The sequence below is a fragment of the Giraffa tippelskirchi genome, chromosome 1, assembly GCF_054371585.1.
Source record: "Giraffa tippelskirchi isolate mGirTip1 chromosome 1, T2T-mGirTip1v1.2.pri, whole genome shotgun sequence".
NCBI lineage: Eukaryota > Metazoa > Chordata > Mammalia > Artiodactyla > Giraffidae > Giraffa > Giraffa tippelskirchi.
In genome coordinates, this window is record NC_137275.1 from 31052155 (window position 1) to 31073695 (window position 21541).

General features: G+C 39.5%; 1 protein-coding gene across 4 annotated transcripts in view; it reads left to right on the forward strand.

Moving 5' to 3' along the window:
- LOC145511153 (transmembrane protease serine 11E-like) overlaps positions 1-21541 on the forward strand; it is a 101803-nt gene that overhangs the window by 30918 nt on the left and 49344 nt on the right. For 2 of the 4 annotated variants that reach the window (XM_081504023.1, XM_081504083.1), the window contains exon 1: positions 19463-20553. The exons of the other annotated variants lie outside the window; for them this stretch is intronic. The gene's annotated coding sequence lies outside the window, so the exon portion shown is untranslated. Of the gene's footprint in view, positions 1-19462; positions 20554-21541 lie in introns of those variants that run through there. 4 annotated transcript variants of the gene reach the window in all.

The following is a 21541-nucleotide window of genomic DNA, read 5'->3' on the forward strand; positions in this document are numbered from 1 at the left end:
GCAAAATGCCAGGCTAGATGAAGCACAAACTGGAATCAAGATTGCTGGGAGAAATATCAAAAACTTCAGATATGCAGATGACACCACCCTTATGGCAGAAAGTGAAGGAGAACTAAAGAGCCTCTTGATGAAAGTGAAAGAGAGTGAAAAAGCTGGCTTAAAGCTCAACATTCAAAAAACGAAGATCATGGCATCCAGTTCCATCACTTCATGGCAAATAGATGGGTAAACAATGGAAACAGAGATAGACTTTATTTTCTTGGGCTCAAAAATCACTGTAGACAGTGACTGCAGACATGAAATTAAAAGACACTTGCTCCTTGGAAGAAAAGATATGACTAAGCTAGACAGCATATTGAAAAGCAGAAACATTACTTTGCCGACAAAGGTCTAGTCATAGCTATAATTTTTGCAGTAGTCATGTATGAATGTGAGAGTTGGACTGTGAAGAAAGCTGAGCAACAAAGAATTGATGCTTTTGAATTGTGGTGTTGGAGAAGACTCTTGAGAGTCCCTTGGACTGCAAGGAGATCCAGCCAGTCCATCCTAAAGGAGACCAGTCCTGGGTGTTCATTGGAAGGACTGATGTTGAAGCTGAAACTCCAATACTTTGTCCACCTGATGCGAACAGCTGACTCATTTGAAAAGACCCTGATGCTGGGAAAGATTGAGGGCAGGAGGAGAAGGGGATGACAGAGGATGAGATGGCTGGATGGCATCACCGACTTGATGGACATGAGTTTGGGTAAACTCCGGGAGTTGGTGATGGACAGGGAGGCCTGGCGTGCTGCAGTCCACGGCATCGCAAAGAGTTGGACATGACTGAGTAACTGAATTAAACTGACTGACTGACCATTATAATATGCCATGACTGTGTATTGATTTCCTGATATATTTGGAATACAGAGTCCTAGCACTGTTGGAGTTAATAAGAGTTGAGCCACTACTGTAGATATTTTTTCTCTCAGAACTTTAAATAAATTTAGAATTTCCTCATGTAGTTATTATTGTATTCCCAATATCTGATCATTTTTTGGTTTCTCCTTTCCCCTCCATTGTATTGGAAAATAATCTTTCCTGAAGAGAGTAATAGAAGGAAATGATATAGAAATAACCAAAAACCAATAAAGTGTGTGAGGGGGATAGTCAATACTAGCAGATTAACTTGGAATAATCACATCAGTGGACTGAGCTAAAATTGAATATAAATGAGTGGGTGCTCAGTTGTGTTCAATTCTTTGAGACCCTATGGACCATTATGGCCCACCAGACTCTTCTGTCCATGGAATTCTCCGGGAAAGATTACTAGCATGCGTTGCCGTTTCCTTCTCCAGGGGAACCTCCCTGACCCAAGGATCAAATGCACGTCTTCTGTGTCCCCTGCATTGTCAGGCGGATTCTTCACCACTTGAGCCACTTGGGAACCCTAAGCCAAAATTGGGAAACGGCAGTTTGGTGTTAAAGGATGGTAGCCAGGAGAAAATGACTGAGTTGCAGAGCAGGAAAGCCTAGACCGAGATAGGAATGAGATACAAATGATAGCCATCAGTGAGAAGGTGGTCAGGGTAAAATGAATTATGAATAGAAAAGAAATCTGTTTTTGGATTGACACAATGGGTCATGAACTACAGCCAGAAATATACTGACATCTGTCAGCACTGTGAGTCTACGGCTGAACCTAAAGGCATAGATGGGCTGATAGATCCACTCCGATTTCTAGCTCTGGGATTTCTCTAGTTTCTACTCAATATCCTATTGTTAACAATTCTTTATATCTGCTACTATCTTTCTCCCCTAAAAGCCAGTCATTTTTCTGATACTGCCTTTTAGGGACTAGGGACTTGCTTTCAGAATTAAGATTCCCACTAGGAAGAATTTGCTGAGGTAGACTGCTGCATGGATCTCTGCATATTGCCTATTGACAGAATGCCTACCTGTCATGCCTTAATCATCTTCTGTTACATTTTTCTCACCTGGGATTTGATTGTTTCCTTGCCACTATTTTTCCCAGATAGTATGTTCTACCTTGCTTTTCTGAGCAGACCCTTGTGTAATGCTAACTCTGTCCCTACTTGCCTTTAGTTGGAGCTGGTGCTGGACCTGTGTTCTAGACTGTCCCAATAGTAAACAAATCGTGGTCCTCATTCATTCATTCATCAAACATCACTTATCATCCAACTATGTGGTCTGCCTTGTGCTTGGTACTTGAGACATAATGGCAGAAATAACCATGGATGGACACAAGTGCTCTCACATACTCCTGATGAGAGTGTAAATTGATAAACTACAGTGGGGAGTAATTTGGCATTATTATTTAAAGTTGCACATGGACATTTCCTGTTATCCAACTGTTGCCTGTTTTTGTTTATATTTATAAAAGCTCTTGTTTCTCTGCATTTGCTTCACTTTCATTTACAATATCCTATATTGTTTACACAAAATTTATAATCAGTGGACATTTTGTACAGGCAATTTTCATAATTATAAAGTGAATTAAAAACTATTCACATAAATAGAATGGATTTGTTAAAGATAACCCAACACACAGAAGCCTTGCTATCCTTTGCTTATTCTTTTCTGACACTTTGTAGCCTGCATGATATTGCACAGCTTGAGTTCACAGTGACGCTTTAGTGACTTTCCAGTAGAGCCAAACTATCACATCTCCTTGGATAATGATGCTCAGTGGGATCTTCACCTCTGGAGTTTATGCAGTTCCTTCCAAACAGAAGATACTGACTATACTCCACACTCCATCCAATCCAGATAGTTTATCTCCTGTCAATATTCTCAGTTTTGAACTGTAGGGCAGCAGATCCTCCCCAAAGCAAACACAACACACGGAATTCTCTTCTATACGATTCTCTTATAGACAAATGCAAAATATTCATACAGATGAAACATTCATGACAACTGAGGAAAGTATAAGTTTTAAAATGTGTTTTCTGTGAGAAGGTGTGACCCACATCTGAATCAGCGATACTCTGTAGTCTTTAAAAAAAGTCACTATTTTAAATTTTTTTTTTAATTTGCTGTCTCCAAAGGAAAACTGCTTGATTTCTGTTCTATTTAAAGCCAAAGCCTGGCAACACACCTTCTCAGGAAGGTAAGACTGAGTGAAAAACAAGTGAGAAAGTGGTTGAAGGTGAATGTGAAGAGATGACTGTGAGAAGATCCCCTCATGAACCGGAACTTGTCTACATATGTCTGCAGCTTTATCAGCCTGTCACTACAAACTGAGCTTATCTTTTATGTTTGTGTCCAGATAATTACAGGAAATGACTGTCTATCCACTTGCCAGATGTTAGAACTCACTTATCTGCCACACTGTTTGGAGAGTCTCCAGGGTCCTGATTGCCTGTGGGTAAGAGCTCTGCTGCAGTTTGGCCTCTCTCTGCAGGCTTCCCATCCTGCTGGCCAAGGGATGTTTATTACCTTTGCTGCTAGGGATGTTCATCAGACTGCACTTCTGCCTCTAACTGCCAGCTCCTAGGAGGGAACACCATTCCTGTAGTTCTCCATAAGACAGTTGGGACCCTGCCAGGACATTTGCAAGGCTTACATGGTATGTGCATGCATGCGTGCTCAGTCTCTCAGCTGTTTCTGACTCTTTGTGACCCCATGAACTATAGCCACCAGGCTCCTCTGTCCATGGAATTACCAGCCAGACATTAGTGGACATTTGAGTTGGGTGACGTAGCAGTTGCCAGCTCAATGTCAACCAAGGTCTGGCTAGTAATGAAAATATGTGAAGCCTGTTGGTGTAAGAAAAGTGGCCATGACATTTGGCTGCAGTATCAGGAAATAGCAGGAATAATATCAGTGCAAGTGGTGGTGAACTGGCTTGCATATACCCCATTTAAAAAGAGAAGCTACTGTTTTTAGAGCTGACTGATTGCTGACCCATGGAAACAGACTTAGTTTTGCCAGGTCTGATTTTGTGAGAAAAGTCTGAAACTCATATTTTTAAACGAAACTTAATTTTTCAACGCTGGCATTCATTTTTTTAACTTTTTATTTTAATATGACACTCAGTTCAGTCACTCAGCCATGTCCGACTCTTTGCGACCCCATGGACTGCAGCATGCCAGGCTTCCCTGTCCATCACCAACTCCCGGAGCTTGCTCAAACACATGTTCATCAAGTTGGTGATGCCATCCAACCATCTCATCTTTTATCATCCCGTTCTCATCCTGCCTTCAATCTTGCCCAGCATCAGGGTCTTTTCCAGTTCGTCAGTTATTCGCATCAGGTGGCCAAAGTATTGGAATTTCAGCTTCAGCATCAATCCTTCCAATGAATATTCAGGACTGATTTCCTTTAGGATGGACTGGTTTGATCCCCTTGAAGTCCAAGGGACTCTCAAGAGTCTTCTCCAACACCATACTTCAAAAGCATCAGTTCTTCGGTGCTCAGCTTTCTTTATAGTCCAACTCTCACATCCATACATGACCACTGGAAAAAATCATAGCTTTGACTAGACAGAACTTTGTTGGGAAAGTAAGGTCTCTGCTTTTTAATATGCTGTCTAGGTTGGTCATAACTTTTCTTCCAAGGAGCAAGCGTCTTTTAATTTCATGGCTGCAGTCACCATCTGCAGTGATTTGGAGCCCAACACTACCATGGCCAAATCAAACACTTTTGTGGACCTCAATGGGACTGTGGTCATTAGTTTATAATCACTGTTAACAGCTGTCATCATAAGTAGCTACTCTTGCAATCCAAAGCCCAGGTACACTTCCAGGTCCCTGCATTGCAACCATTAGGCTTCCACGTGGCATGTGCACACATACACACACGCACATGCACATACAGTGCCTATATGAGAGAATTCTGTTCTTCTCAGGGGAAAACCCACATCCTTTCCTCTAATGGAGTCTGGTTTTACAAGCTACTAAAAACAGTCACAGTGTTTGCCCAACTCCATCTCAACTAACGGGCTTCCCAGGTGGCACTAGAGATAAAGAATCTGTCCGCCAATGCAAGAGACATAAGAGGCATGTGGGTTCGACCCCTGGGTTGGGAATATCCCCTGGAGTAGGAAATGGCACCCCACTCCAGTATTCTTGTCTGGGGAATACCCTGGAGAGAGGAACTTGGCAGGTTACATCCCATAGGGCTGCAAAAAAGTAGGACGCAACTGAGCAACTGACACACACACATCTCAACTAATACTTTGTGTGAAAGAACTCCATTATAGTCCAGATGTCACTGCCCCAAATTCCATAAAGTTTGCTTTTAGTCTTGCCTTCAAGGTAAAGCAAAGCAAAGTTGCAACTGCACATGAAATATAATTTCATCACTTGCCTCTGTGGGAAGAAATTCTTGAACAAAAATTATGAACACAGCCTCTAAGACTAAATTAGTAATTTTCAGGTAGATCATAGACTGAATCTAGATTTAGCAGAAACTGTCTTCAGTTCTGAGGAGGCAGTCTTATTAATAAACCACATTTATATTTTTATATACTTTTATACTTGTATGTATATACACTTAAGCCCAGTGTTAGACCCTTTCCTGGGGGTTACTTTTCCACATTCAGGACTTCCCTCAAGAGTAATGAAAAGCTACTTGTGTACAAGTGTGAGGGCTGATTTCCAGATCAGAATGTGGAGAAACTGCATGCTGCCTTCTCATTGGAAGTTTCTCCTGCTTTAAAATTTAAAGTCCATACTTCACTGGATAGTTTCAGGTCCTCAAAACAAATGGAGAAACAGAAGCATAGACAAGTAGAGTCCCAAAGTCTACCACTCATAGTATAAAAACAGTATGATGCTAAGAAGGTGAGAGGCCACCTCCAGTTTTTGGATAACCCAGCTGTGTAGATATCTCTTGTAGGGAAGAAATATTGGGTACATTGGAATTACATAACTAATGCCTTCTGTTCTGATTTCATGCTCATTCAAGAATATTGTGATATTTTGATTTTCCCAGAAGATTTGTTCCCAGAAGAGAAACGTGCTGGCCAGGAAAAGTTGAAAAACATGTTCTACTTAATCAGGTTGACAATATTTCTCATTGTAAATTAGTGAACAAGTTTTCTGGTTATACACTTTAGTTACATAAATATATGACTCTATGTATAAATATATTGGGAGTGTTCCGTGTATGTTTCATACTCAGATATTTGATAATTTGATTTTAAATAGGCATTCACAGATGGCAACAAGAGTAAATTAAAATATCATCTTGTATATTCACTTTTAGCTTTTCTTTGTTCATGGACTCGAAAAAATGAATTTTTATTGCTTTTTCTCAAATTATTTTTCAAGGTTAAATAAATTCACATTTCTCTAGGGGCAGAATTTGCACTATTGTTAAGAGGGAAGAAGTAAAGTAAATTCACATTTATCAACAGCTGAGTAGTTTTTGGCTCCTTAAATATATTATGTCATTTGTTCTGCACAATAACCCTGGGGTAAAAAAAAAAAGATATTCTCCTCATTTTATAAAAACAGGTTTAAGTGTGTTCAGTAAAACTTGCCCTGGGTCACATGATTAGTAAATTGCAAGGCTTAGATTTAAATTTAAAGAAACTAAAATGATTATTTTATTTAAAAAAAATTATGTATGTATGTATTTATTTGGCTGCGTTGGGTCCTTGGGTCCTAATTGTGGGATGCAGGATCCTTGTCACATGCAGGATCTAGTTCTCTGATCAGGGATCGAACCCAGGCCCCTTGCATTGGGAGGGCAGAGTCCCAGTCACTGGACCACTAGGGAAGTCACCTGATTTATTACTGACACACTGTAGCCTAAACCTCTAAAAGAATGTATATCCCTGTGTGTAAATAAAAGTTTCAATCTGCCCTAACCAAAGTTTAAGTGGTATTTGAATGAGCCAGATTGAGAGAAGCAGTGCCTCAAGGTTGGCAGACATGCAGCGTTGTAGAAGAAAGGACTTTAGAGGTAGGAGATTCAGGCCAGAGACATGAGCCAAGAAAATTTAAAACACGAATTATTCTTTGCAAGGAAGTGGGGAGGCACAGGGGAATCTGTGAAAATCCGTGTATGAGCCAGCTGAATGTAGCTCCCAAAGAATCAATTTAGTTGCAGAGAAATAAATGCATATACGTTCATACAGAGTAGGCAATAGGCAGGAGTCATAATGTAGGGTCAGCCGTATATTATATCTGAAATACATAAACTTATTTACATATTTAAACTCATATAGAATTGGAAAACAAGACCATCAAATTCTCAGTTACTGTTTTCCCTGAAATATGAGTTTGTTTACTTGATAATTGGACTAGGTGTAGAATTTCAGGTTCAAAATTTGTTTTCCTTCTATGTTTTGTTCTGTTGTTTCAGTGCAAGCAGTTTTTATTGTAAGTCTGTTTCTAGTATCCTGTAAGGAATGTATCTTTTCTTTCTAGAAGCATCAAGATTTTCCTCTTTACTTGTTATCTAAGATTTCACCATATAGTCTTGGTGTATTTAATTTTGTGTGACATTTGCTGGCTCTTTTTGAGGTTTCATGTCTTTGCAAAGTTCTGGGAAATGCTAGTGATCACCTTCTGAAATATTTTGTCTGCCATGTTCTCTCTAAATCTGCTGAAGGATGTTATGCCTGGTGGTTATAATCAGAAAGACTTGCTGATGATCTTCTGGGTTGGGAATGCTCCTCATTCTTCTTAGTGTCACCAGCCCTCTAGTATGCTGAGTTATTTCTCTGCAAAAAGTGTCCAAATTTTATCTTCCTGCAGGGAGGTAGATATTATTTACTTTGTAGGAGTGGGAAGAGAAATATACTGGAGTTGACTTGCCTGGCTCCTCCCTTTGTGATATTCTAGGTAATTGTCCTGCCAGTAGCATCTGGGTCTAGCTTCTTTTCCTAGATTTCATCATATTGAGGCACGGAGAACTTGTGTTGCTGGTCTCAACTCCTAGGTTAAAACTTTCCCAAGAGAATCCTTGTCTGTGATCTTTCTCTTGTCTGTGACATTTCCCTAGATAAAATGTCTTCTACTGGTAAGAAAAATGAGCTTTTCATAGGTATAATATCAAGAATCAACAAACAATATGAAATAATGGAGAACACATATAAGAAGTTCCCAGAAAAAGTTCTCAGGAATTTGCCTTTGTTGTGCTTTGAATATTTTGATAACTAGCCTAAGAAAAGGTTCTCGACTCTCAGATCAGTTTATGGAAAGGACCATTCATACTCATACTGATGCATGAGTATGTCAGGAAAACAGTCATCACAAATCTCTTGCCACTGAGCCCTATCTTTGCCTGAAGCTCAGTGAGAAGTAACTTGCATAGCATCCTATATGAGGTGGTAAATGGTTCTAGTATCAAGTTATAGTAACCTTTACCCTGATTAAGTGTGGAAAAGAAGACAATATCATGTAAAACTTTCCATACATTTACAGGAAAGAACTGCTATCTTGGTGTCAAATCTTGAACTTGGATAACAATGGTCTTGAATGTAGTTGTTGTCTTATTATAGTGGTCACTCAATGGAGGGGTAGTCCTGCCTTCAAAACAGATATTGAGATTTTGTCCTTAATGGATTTACTTGTAAAGAACTTCATGCATCTGATAGTAATACAAGAATGTTGCAATTAAACTTTGAAGATGTTGGGGAGGTATAAGGGTACAATAGAAGGGTACATTATTATTCAAAATAATGCTGTAGGGAATTCCCAGTAGTTAGGACTCTGCACTTCCACTGCAAGGGGACATGGGTTTGATCCCTGGTTGGGGAACTAAGATCCCACAAGCTACACAGCTAGGCCAAAAAAAAAAAAAATGATGCCATAGAATTGAATTTATTGACATGGGAAGATGTTCATGATATATCCTTAAGTAGACACAAAGACTAAATTGAATGAGTGAGTTATGATAGTTTTGGCAGCAAGTAATAGAACATCCAACTCAAAATGAATTAATTTGTTTATGTTGTAAATACTGTATTTTTGTTTATCTATTTGTTTAGCTGCACCAGGTCTTCGTTGTGGCCAGCAGGATCTTTGATCTTTGTTGCAGCATGTGGGATCTTTAGTTGTGTCATGGGAACTCTTAGTTGTGGCATGTGGGACTAGTTCCTTGACCAGGGATTGAATCTGGGCCCCTTAAAGTGAGAGCGTGACGTCTTAGCCATTGGAGCACCAGGAGAGTTCCCAAAATGAATTTAAAATGATATATTTATTTATTGCAATTATTAGATGTGTTTATCCAATTGATCTAGTCCAGAGATAGGGCAGGCTTTCTGGTTGTTTCGGGATTCAGTGACCTAACAGTGTTATAAAGGAACTAGTTTACTTCTCTTTGCTCTCTCACTCAAAATATCTGCTTTATCCTCCAGCTGGCTCCCAAAATAATTGAAAGAAGTTGATTCCTCATTCACATTCAGAGGGAGAAAGAGAGAATGACAGACTATCACTTTCTGTAAAGACTGAAGAGGAATCTTTCTAGAAGTCTCTAGCAACCACCTCCTAATTTATCATTGGCTAGAATTGCATCATATTCAGATTTATAAACTCATAATTGGCAAAGGTAATGTGACTTTCTTCATAGTCAGACTCACTCACTAAGCTAATGTCAGTTTCCCAAATCAGAGTATTATTGAATGGAGTATGGGTTGATTTGCATTTGGAGAGTCTGATACAATTTTAAAAAAAATCTATCTATCTAATGTCTGAATAGAATAGAAGATTAATCCCACATTATGAAAGTATAGGGCATTGGAATTACATTTCTTTTACATTTGTTCTTTTTGCTTGTCTGTATGTTGTAGTCTTCTATAATTAAGTATGTGCTGTTGTTGTCTCATTAATCTTTTAGTATGGAAAACTTTCAAATCAACCCCAAAATACAGGAAATAGTATAATGAACCCTCAAGTATCCATCATCTAGCTTCAACAATTATCAACTTGTGATGAATCTTGTTTTATACATTATTTTTGTAATAAGAAAACAGTTGGTTTTAGTTAAAAAGAAGAGTTAATCCCCTACTTATCATTTTCTCTAATCCTTAGAATTCACCTTTATGCAAATCAGTAAGATTAGGTAAGAAGAGCCCAGCATTGCTCTTGTCAAGTGCTCAAGATCCTTCTCGAATAGTACCCAATGTATTTCTTTGAGAGTTTGGTATTGCTTAGTTTCTTACCCTATCTATGCTTCTCAGAATTCATACTGCAGCATCCCCAATGTCAAGAGGAAAAGCACATGACTCTAGGAACTTGGCATACAGATTAAAATGGCTTACTCGAAAGCATAGAGTTATTTTGAAATCTCATTCTTACTTTGAAAATCTGTGAAGATGTGCATTTTAGTCTATGTTTAATAGAAATGGAATTTCTAAATTACTCACCACTGAATACATTTGATACTATAGGGAGATGGTACATGTGGGTCTTAATGGCTTCCAGGCTTCAAAGGTACCTTGACAAATACGGCTGTAAACACAAGACCCCCAGTTTGAAAGACACAGCCTAGGCTTCTCTCTGCATTTAAAACCCTGATTCTCCCTGCTTTGTTTCCTTGATTTTGAAAGTGCATCCTCTTTAAGGACTTGGGCTTGATATCAGTGCTCTTGGTTTTCTCCACAGGAACCTCAGCTGGTGTGACCTACCCTAGGACCTAATCCTTAGTTGTCAGCTCTACTGACTCAGCTTGGCCAGGTCTGGCCCAGTACCTTGAAAGAAGATTTTAGATGTACAAAAACACAAGGGATAAGATACGTGTTCATCTAACAGATATTTACTGAGTGCCAACTATGTGTCTGCATCTGAATGCAGAGTTCCAAAGAATAACAAAGAGAGATAAGAAAGCCTTCCTAAGTGACAAATGCAAAGAAATAGAAAAAAACCAAAAGAATGGGAAAGACTAGAGATCTCTTCAAGAAAATTAGAAATACCTAGGGAACATTTCATGCAAAGATGGGCACAATTAGGGCAAAAACGGTATGGACCTAACAGAAGCAGAAGCTATTAAGAAGAATACACAGCAAGAATACACGGAAGAACTATACACAAAAGATCTTAATGACCCAGATAAACAGAATGATGTGATCACTCACCCAGTGTCAGACATCTTGGAATGCAAAGTCAAGTGGGCCTTAGGAAGCATCACTAAGAACAAAGCTAGTGAAGGTGATAGAATTCCAGCTGAGATATTTCAAATCCTAAAAGATGATGCTGTGAAAGTGCTGCCCTCAATACACCAGCAAATTTGGAAAACTCAGCAGTGGCCACAGGACTGGAAAAGGTCAGTTTTCATTCCAATCCCAAAGAAAGGCAATGCCAAAGAATGTTCAAACTACCACCAACTGCACCCATATCACACACTAACATAACAAGGTAATGCTCAAAATTCTCCAAGCCAGGCTTCAACACTACCGAGAACTTTCAGATGTTCAAGCTGGATTTAGAAAAGGCAGAGGAACCAGAAATCATATTGCCAACACCCATTGGATCATAGAAGAAACAAAAGAATTCCAGAAAAACATCTACTTCTGTTTTGCTGACTATGCCAAAGCCTTTGACTGAGCGGATCATGACAAACTTCGGGAAATTCTTAAAGAGATACCAGACCACCGGACCTGCCTCCTGAGAAATCTGTATGCAGGTCAAGAAACAAGAGTTAGAACTGGACATGGAACAATGGACTGGTTCCAAATTGGGAAAGGAATATGTCAAGGCTGTATATTGTCATCCTGCTTATTTAATTTACATGCAGAGTACATCATGCAAAATGCTGGGCTGGATGAAGCACAAGCTGAAATCAATATCAATAACCTCAGATATGAAGGTGGCACTACCCTTATGGCAGAAAGCAAAGAGGAACTAAAGAGTCTCTTGATGAAGAGGAAAGAGAAAAAGCTGGCTTAAAATTCAACATTCAAAAAACTAACATCCTGATGTCTGATCCCATCACTTCATGGAAAATAGATGGGAAAACAATAGATACCATGACAGACTTTATTTTTTGAGGCTCCAAAATCACTGCAGATTGTGACTGCAGTCATGAAATTAACAGACTCTTGCTCTTTGGAAGAAAAGCTATGACCAACCTAGACAGCATATTAAAAAGCAGAGACGTTACCTTGCTGACAAAGGTCCATCTAGTCAAAGCTATGGTCTTTGTAGTAGTTATGTGTGGATGTGAGAGTTGGACCATAAGGAAAGCTGAGCACAGAAGAATTGATGCTTTTGAACTGTGGTTTTGGAGAAGACTCTTGAGAGTGCCTTGGACTGCAAGGAGATCAAACCAGTCCATCTTAAAGGAAATCAGTCCTGAATATTCATTGGAAGGACCAATGCTGAAGCTGAAACTCCAGTACTTTGGCCACTTGATGTGGAGAAATGACTCATTGGAAAAGACCCTGATACTGGGAAAGATTGAAGGCAGGAGGAGAAGTGCACGACAGAGGATGAGATGGTTGGCATCACCAACTCAGTAGACATCATTTGAGCAAGCTCTGGGAGTTGGTGATGGACAGGGAAGCCTGGCATGCTGCTGTCCTTGGGGTTGCAAAGAGTTGGACGTGACTGAGTGACTGAACTAAACTGAACTGAGCTGAATTATGTGTCTGGCACTTAGCTAGGCTTTGGGAATAGTGTAGTTAAAAGAAAGGACACAATCTGCTGTTATCAGAGACACCAGGAATGTATAGACAATTACAAAATGAGCTAAGAAGTGCAAGTTATATGATGTATTGTGTCCTATGAAGCTCAGAGCAGGGCTCCTTAAGTGGCTCAGGAATATGTTCCAATAACATGATGAAGTATGATTTGGGAGACAAGGAAGGAGTGTCTTGGTAGTAGTTTTCTATATTTGAACAAAAACTTGCTCTTGTTTAACCACACAGAGTGGCTTCTTAGAAGTAAAGGGATAGTCAAAAGTGGGTAATTGTTTCCAGGGTTTGCTTCTTACACTTATTACACTGATTTAGCAAGAAGGAATGAGCACAAAGACTTTGACTACTTCGGGGTGGAAATTGGAAAAATAATTGTATTCTTTTCAGCCTGAACTTTTTTGGTGCACTTTTCACGTGTGTTGGTAATTTTATTTAAGTCTCGGGACTTTTTACTCATGTTGCTTCTTCTTCCAGTAACGAAATTTGTTATCTTGGTGACATCTTAATCATTGGTGAGTCCTTGGTCTTCTGTGGTGGCTCAGCTGGTGAAGAATCTCCCTACAATGGAGGAGACCCAAGTTCAATCCCTGGATCAGGAAGATCACCTGGAGAAGGGAATGGCTACACACTCCAATATTCTTGCCTGGAGAATTCATGGACTGAGGAGCCTGGTGGGCTACAGCCCATGGGGTCACATAGAGTTGGATACAACTGAGCAACTAACACTTTCACTTTTTCACTGGTCTTCTGTAAAATCTTTGCCAAGCAGAATCAGTTGCTCTATTCTTTCTTTTCCCTTAATCCCATCTCTTAGATGGAGCTTCAAACCATTGGTATTGGCTTCTCCTCCTGTGTCTTCCTGGTTGAGAAAGCAATTAATCCTTCTACTTGCTAACCTCAGAACTCTGTATGGTGGTGGTGGTGGTTTAGTTGTTAAGTCATGTCTGACTCTTGTGACCCTATGGACAGTAGCCTGCCAGGCTCCTCTGTCCATGGGATTCTCAAGAATACTGGAGTGGGTTGCCATTTCCATTGCACAGAACTCTGTATAGTATTTAACTATAATACATTTTTTAAAGAAGTATATGGGCTAAATGGATTAGAATTTAATTTAATATTTAAATTAATATTTAATATTTAGTGAACTGATTATTTTGATTACTTTATCATTAAAAGACTATATCAGTCAAAATTTTTAATTTTATTTTTCTTTCTTGTTTCTCCGCAAAAGAATGGGGTAGTGGTGGTGACATTGGCATTTGTTCTGAAACCGTGACTATGATGTGACACTCATTTCCCATTGAGTAATTCAGAAACAAACACACCCAAGCAATGGTGAACTCCTCTAAGGTGGAGATAGAAGGATAGGCTGTGTCGACGCACAGTTAGTCAGGGCTGAGTAATAGAGCTGAGTGAGAAAACAAATGAAGAAAGCCCTGTGCCTACCTTTTGTATGCTCTTCTACAGATGTATATTCCTGACCTCGGGTTACTTAAGCAAAAGACTGTCTTGTGTCTGGACTTTTACTTCTTCACTGTTAGCCCTCTTTTCTCTTCCATTTCAGGTATACAACAGACTCAAAAATCTGTCACTATAAAGTGACAGATTGGGCTTCCCTGGTGGCTTAGTGATAAAGAATCCACTACCAATGCAGGAGACATGGTTTCAATCCCTCATTTGGGAGGATCCCACATCTTGTGGGGCAACTAAGCTCCTGCATCACAACTACTGAATCTGTGCTCTACGGCCTGAGAGCCACAACTACTGAAGTCCCCGAGTCCTAGGGCCTGTGTCCCATGACAATGGCAGCCACCCAGTAGAGCCAAAAAAAAAAAAAAAAAAAAGAAAGAAAGAAAGTGGCTCTTGATACAGAATTGCTATTGTTCAGTCACTAAGACATGTCTGACTCTTTGTGACCCTATGGACTGAAGCACACCAGGCTTTCCTTTCCTTCACTATCTCCCAGAGGTTTTGCAAATTCATGTCCGTTGAGTCAGTGATGCTATCTAACCATTTCATCCTCTGTAGCTCCCTTCTCCTGACTTTAATCTTTCCCAGCATCATGGTCTTTTCCAATGAATCGGCTCTTCATGTCAGGTGGCCAAAGTACTGGAGCTTCAGCTTTAGAATCAGCTTCCTATGAAAATCTCCAAAGTGGTGCCAAAAATTGGGGACAGTCACTGCCCTCTTGCAGCAGTAGGCACCCTATGAAGTGAAAAGATGTGCTCTCCTAACAATTACCAGCACCCAGCTCTGCATATGTATAAAGAGAGAACAAGGGAGAAGAGTTCCCTGCATGGATCACTGCCTTGTCATAGCTAAAGGGCTTGTTTAACTCAATGAAGCTATGAGACATGCCATGCTGTGCCATCCAAGATGGATGATCATAGTGGAGAGTTCTGACAGAATGTGGTCCACTAGAGGGGGAAATGGCAACCCACTGCAGTATTCTTGCCTCAAGAACCCCATGAAAAGTATGAAAAGGCAAAAATATATGACACCAGAATATAAGCCCCTTAGATCAGAAGGTGTCCAAGATGCTACTGGGGAGGAATGGAGGGGAATTACTTATAGTTCCAGAGAAAAATGAAGCAGCTGGGCCAAAGTGAAATGATGCTCAGTTGTGGCTATGTCTGAGGGTGAAAGTAAAGTCTGACACTGTAAAGAACAATATTGCATAGGAACCTGGAATGTTAGGTTCATGAATCAAGGTAAATTGGATGTGGTCAAGAAGGAGATAGGGCTTCTCTGGTGGGTTAGATAGTAAAGAATCTGCCTGCAATGTGGGAGATCTGGATTTGATCCCTGGGTCGGGAAGAACCCCTGGAAAAGGAAATGGCAACCCACTCCAGTATTTTTGTCTGGAGAATCCCATGGACAGAAGAGTCTGGCAGGCTACAGTCTATAGGGTTGCAAAGAGTTGGACATGACTGAGCAATTTAACGCTTTCACTTTTCAAGCAAGAGATGGCAAGAGTGAACACTAACATCTTAGAAATCAGTAAACTATTAATAAAATGGATGGGTGAATTTAATTCAGATGACCATTATATTTACTACTGTGGGCAAGAATCTCTTAAAATAAATGGAGTAGCCCTCATAGTAAACAAAAGAGTTCAAAATCTAGTACTTGGGTGCTATCTCAAAAATTACAGAATGATCTCAGTTTGTTTCCAAGGCAAACATTTCAACATCACAGTAACCCAAATCTGTGCCCCAACCACTAAGGCCAAAGAAGCTGAAGTTGAATGGTTCTATGAAGACCTCCAAGAACTTCTAGAACTGACATCAAAAAAAGATACCCTTTTCACATAGGGGATTGGAATGCAAAAGTAGGAAGTCAAGAGATGCCTGGAGTAACAGGCAATTTGGCCTTGGAGTACTACATGAAGCAGAGCAAAGGCTAATGGAGATTCATCAAGATAACATGCTGGTCATAGCAAACGTCCTCTTCCAACAACACAAGAGACAACTCTACACAGGGACATCTCCAGATGGTTAACACAGAAATCAGATTGTTTATATTCTTTGCACCTGAATATGGAGAAGCTCCATATAGTTAGCAAAACAAGACCTGGAGTTGACTGTGGCTCAGATCATGAACTCCTTATTCAAAATCCAGGCTTAAATGGAAGAAACTAGAGAAAGCTTCTAGGCCAATTCAGGTATGACCAAAATCAAATCGTTATGATTATACAGTGGAGGTGATGAATAGATTCAAAGGATTAGATCTGGTAGACAGAGTGTCTGAAGAACTGTAGATGGAGGTTTATAACATTGTACAGGAGGCAGTGACCAAAACCAAAACCATCCAAAAGAAAAGAAATGCAAGAAGGCAAAGTGATTGTGTGAGGAGGCTTTATGCATAACTGAGGAAAGAAGAGAAGCAAAAAGTGAGGGAGAAAGGAAAAGATATAAGCAACTGAAAAGAGAGTTCTAGAGAACAGCCAGGAGAGATAAGAAGTCTTCTGAGCAAAATAAAACCTATTATGAACAAGGTTAGGCTGGTCCCATTCCATTTCTAATGTGCAAAATGCCTGCTCTGGCTAGACTGATGTGAAGTCCACATCCACATAATCTACTCACTATCTCTCCACTTCCCAGAAATATTTAATCTTCAATTTGTACTAGATTAGTTTCTTATTCCATGAATCTATGAAAGATGGAAGAAAACTGGACCTAGTATTTAACATATTTCACTTGATTCTAAAGATAACTAAAATTAAAAAAGCGTTTCTGAATAATGCCTTAAGTTTTGAACCCTAGGAAAATTGGCATAACAAGTACACAGACACATTTTAATGAGCATGTAAAATAACTTACTTTTGTTTAATTTCATAACTTTTCGGTTCTATATGTCCATTTTGCAGAAATAAAATGCTGCTTAGAGAGTCTCTTTAAATATTTTTTATTTTTGTGCTCAGATATATTTTCTGTTGATCTATGGAATGTTCTGTACAAAGCTGTATGGTGGTACAGTTGGGCTAGATACTTTTGTTTTTTAAAATCTGGACTTAGCCAACTATATTTGACCATGTTAAAAATAGTATCTTTTTATTAAAAATTTGATTGCATAAAAAAAAACCTTCTTAAATGAACAGTGCAAAGTAGAGGAAAACAATAAATGGGAAAGACTAGAGATTTCTTAAAGAAAATTGGAGGTATCAAGGGAACATTTCATGCAAGGACAGGCATAAAAAAGGACAGTAATGGTAAGGACCTGATAGAAGTGGAAGATATAAAGAACAGGAGGCAAGAAGACACAGAAGAACTAGACAGAAAAGGTCTTAATGACACAGATAGCCACAATGGTGTGATCACTCACCTAGAGCTTGACATCCTGGAGTCTGAAGTCAAGTGGGCCTTAGGAAGCATTACTACAAACAAGGTTATTGAAGGTGATGGAATTCCAGCTGAACTGTTTAAAATCCTAAAAGATGACGCTGTTAAAGTGCTACACTCAGTATGTCAGCAAATTTGTAAACTCCAGGAGTGGAAATAGGACTGGAAGGGTCAGTTTTCATTTCAATCCCAAAGAAGAGCAGTGTCAAAGAATGTACAAACTACTGTGCAGTTGTGCTCATTTCACATGCTAGTAAGGTTATGCTCAAAATCCTTCAAGCTAGGTTTCAGTGGTACATGAACTGAGAATTTACAGATGTACAAGCTAGATTTAGAAAAGGCAGAGGAACTAGTTTTTGTTGACTTAAAACTCAACATTCAGAAAACTAAGATCATGGCATCAGGTCCCATCACTTCTTGGCAAATAGAAGAAGAAAAAGTGGAAGCATTGACCAGTTTTATTTCCTTGGGCTCCAAAATCACTGCAGACGGTAAAATTAAAAGACACTTGCTCCTTGGAAGAAAAGATATGACAAACCTAGACAGCATGTTAAAAAATCAGAGACACCACTTTGCCAACAAAGATCCATCTGGTCAAAGCTATGTTTTTTCCAGTAGTCATGTACAAATGTGACAGTTGGACCATAAAGAAGGCTGAACACTGAAGAACTGATGCTTTTGAATTATGGTGTTGGAGAAGACTCTTGAGAGTCCCTTAGACTGCAAGAGATCACACCAGTGAATCCTAAAGGAACTCAGTCTTGAATAGTCACTGGAAGGACTGATGCTGAAGCTGAAGCTCCAATATTTTGGTCACCTGATGTGAAGAGCTGACTCATTAGAAAAAGACTTTGATGCTGGGAAAGATCGAAGACAAAAGGAGAAGAGTGCAGCAGAGGAAGAGATGGTTAGATAGCATCCCTGACTCAATGCACATGAGTCTGAGCAAACTCTGGAAGGTAGTGAAGGACAGAGAAGCCTGGCATGCTGCAGTTGATAGGGTTGGATACAACTTATCGACTGAACAACAATGCGACACATTTACTGTGGGTTTCCAAGACACCTAAATCCACAAATATATTCCTCCTGACTCAGCCTCTATGTTGCACAGAAGGACACAGGAAAGACAGACCACCCTAACTTAGACACAAGGAGGTAACTCTGAATACATTTTCTTCACATGATAGGGAAAGGATTCAGTTCAGTTCAGTCACTCAGTCATATTGGACTCTTTGTGACCCCGTAGAAGCAGCACACCAGGTTTCCCTGGTATAACCAACTTTCAGAGCCTGCTCAAACTCATGTCCATCGAGTCGGTGATGTCATCCAACCATCTCATCCTCTGTCATCCCCTTCTCCTCCTGCCTTCAATCTTTCCCAGCATCAGGGTCTTTTCCAATGAGTCAGCTCTTCGCATCAGGTGGCCAAAGTATTGGAGTTTCAGCTTCAGCATCAGTTCTTCCAATGAATATTCAGGACTTAGTTCCTTTAGGATGGACTGGTTTGATCCCCTTACAGTCCAAGGGGCTCTCAAGAGTCTTCTCCAACACCACAGTTCAAAAGCATCAATTCTTCAGCGCTCAGCTTTGTTTATAGTTCAACTTCCACATCCATACATGACTACTGGGAAAAACATAGCTTTGACTAGACGGACCTTTGTTAAAGCGATGTTTCTGCTTTTTAATATGCTGTTTAGGTTGGTCATAACTTTTCTTCCAAGGAGAAAACGTTCTTTTAATTTCATGACTGCAGTCACCATCTGCAGTGATTTTGGAGCCCCAAAAAATAAAGTCTGTCACTGTTTCCATTTTTAGGAATACATAAACCTAAGTATGGGCTTCCCAAATAGCTCAGTGGATAAGAATCCATCTGCCAATGCAAGAGATGCAAGAGACTCAGGTTTGATCCCTGGGTTGGGAAGATCCCTGGAGTAGGAAATGAAAACCCACTCTAGTATTCTTGCCTGAAAAATTCCATGGACAAGATGAGCCTGGCAGTCTACAGTCAATGAGGTCACAAAGAGTTGGACACGACTGAGTACAGCACAGCACAGCACAGGAAACCTAAGTATATAAGAATATAGGACCATATAAAGAATTTCTTTGAGTTTGGAATGTAGATTTTCATAGAGAAAAAAAGTCATGAGTTTCTGTTAAAATGAGTCTAACAAGTCTTAGCCCAAACTCATTCTGGGGAGAATGTCTTCCTTTGAATGAAAGAGTATAATCAAAATTTTAATAAAATTTTAATGTGAAGTAGAATATAGTATGTGAAGCTAGTATTAAAATTTAATTAATGAAGATTTCATTTCTTAAGGGCTATAAAATAAGAAAAGATTAATCTCATAACCTGGAAGTTTTTATTTCATCATTGTTTCCTCTTTGTTTCTGGCTGAGTTGTAATTTCAAGTGAGTAGACAGAAACATGATACTATATATTGAATAACTTCGAGTAGATATCCATGCTTTTCTTCAGTGTTAAGTTATCTCTTAGACACCACCTTTATGGCAGAAAGTGAAGAAGAACTAAAGAGCCTCATGGCATCTTGTCCCATCACTTCATGGGAAATAGATGGGGAAACAGTGGAAACAGTGTCAGACTTTATTTTTTGGGGCTCCAAAATCACTGCTGATAGTGATTGAGGCCATGAAATTAAAAGACGCTTACTCCTTGGAAGGAAGGTTATGACCAACCTACATAGCATATTTAAAAGCAGAGACATTACTTTGCCAACAAAGGTCCATCTAGTCAAGGCTATGGTTTTTCCATAGTCATGGATGGATGTGAGAGTTGGATGGTGAAGAAAGCTGAGCACCGAAGAATTGATGCTTTTGAACTGTGGTGTTGGAGAAGACTCTTGAGAGTCCCTTGGACTGCAAGAAGATCCAACCAGTCCCTCCTAAAGGAGATCAGTCCTGGGTGTTCACTGGAAGGACTGATGTTGAAGCTGAAGCTCCAATACTTTGGCCACCTCATGTGAAGAGTTGACTCATTGGAAAAGATCCTGATTCTGGGAAGGATTGGGGGCAGGAGGAGAAGGGGACGACAGAGGATGAGATGGCTGGATGGCATCACCGACTCAATGGACATGGGTTTGGGTAGACTCCGGGAGTTGGTGATGGACAGGTAGGCCTGGCATGCTGCGGTTCATGGGGTCGCAAAGAGTCAGACACGACTGAGCAACTGAGCTGAACTGAACTGAACTAATTAGAATTTAAAAAGCTGAGGTGTTGCTCTCTCCAATCCCAAGTACAGAATGCCCCAATGAAGAGGTTTCTTGAGTTACCATTAGAGAATGATTCCAGTTCTTGGCAGCCTAATCCCACAGTGTGAATCCCAATTTTTACAGCTGTTGAGATGAGCTATTGGTTAAATGGCTGAGTAGAAGTATTCAGCCATACTTATTTGCCTTCTTTACAGTGATTTTTAGGATTGGTTCCACATACCTCCTTTCTCCGCCCTTCCCTCTCTCCTTTCCATGCATATTTTTAAGAGCCTATATGACTTAGGAAAAAAATTATTGCCTGTTAAGAATTTACAGTTTAGTGGGGTTGAGATAAAACAAACAAAAATTTCTAATACATTATGGTAAGTGTTATGATACCATGAGAACATAAAGGAGAAACACCTAGTTTACAGGGATTAGAGGAGGCAGTTTAAAGATTTTACCTGACACAAATACACAGACATTTACATATACATGTGTTAGTACACATTTTAAAAAACTAGAATATTATCTTCTCAGAAATAAGATAGCAATGACTGTTGGTGGATATGCCTATCTTCACCATAGGAAACACCACTGTCCTAACTGGGGGTTAATATATGCAAACCATATGAATTTTCTAGAAGAATGGTGGCATGTAATTTTGAGATATTAATGCTTTTCTAATCTTTACTGTATTTGCAATAAATACCAAAGTAAAACTTTTATTATATGCATAGTAGAGTGGAAAGGATGTCAGATTAGTTAAAAAAAAAAAAGGTGTTATATAACAGCTTTCCACTAGTTATCTGTTTTACACATGATAGTGTACATATATATAATATACATTATATATATAATATATGTCAATGCTACTTTCTCAGTTCATCCCACCTTCTCCTTCCCCAG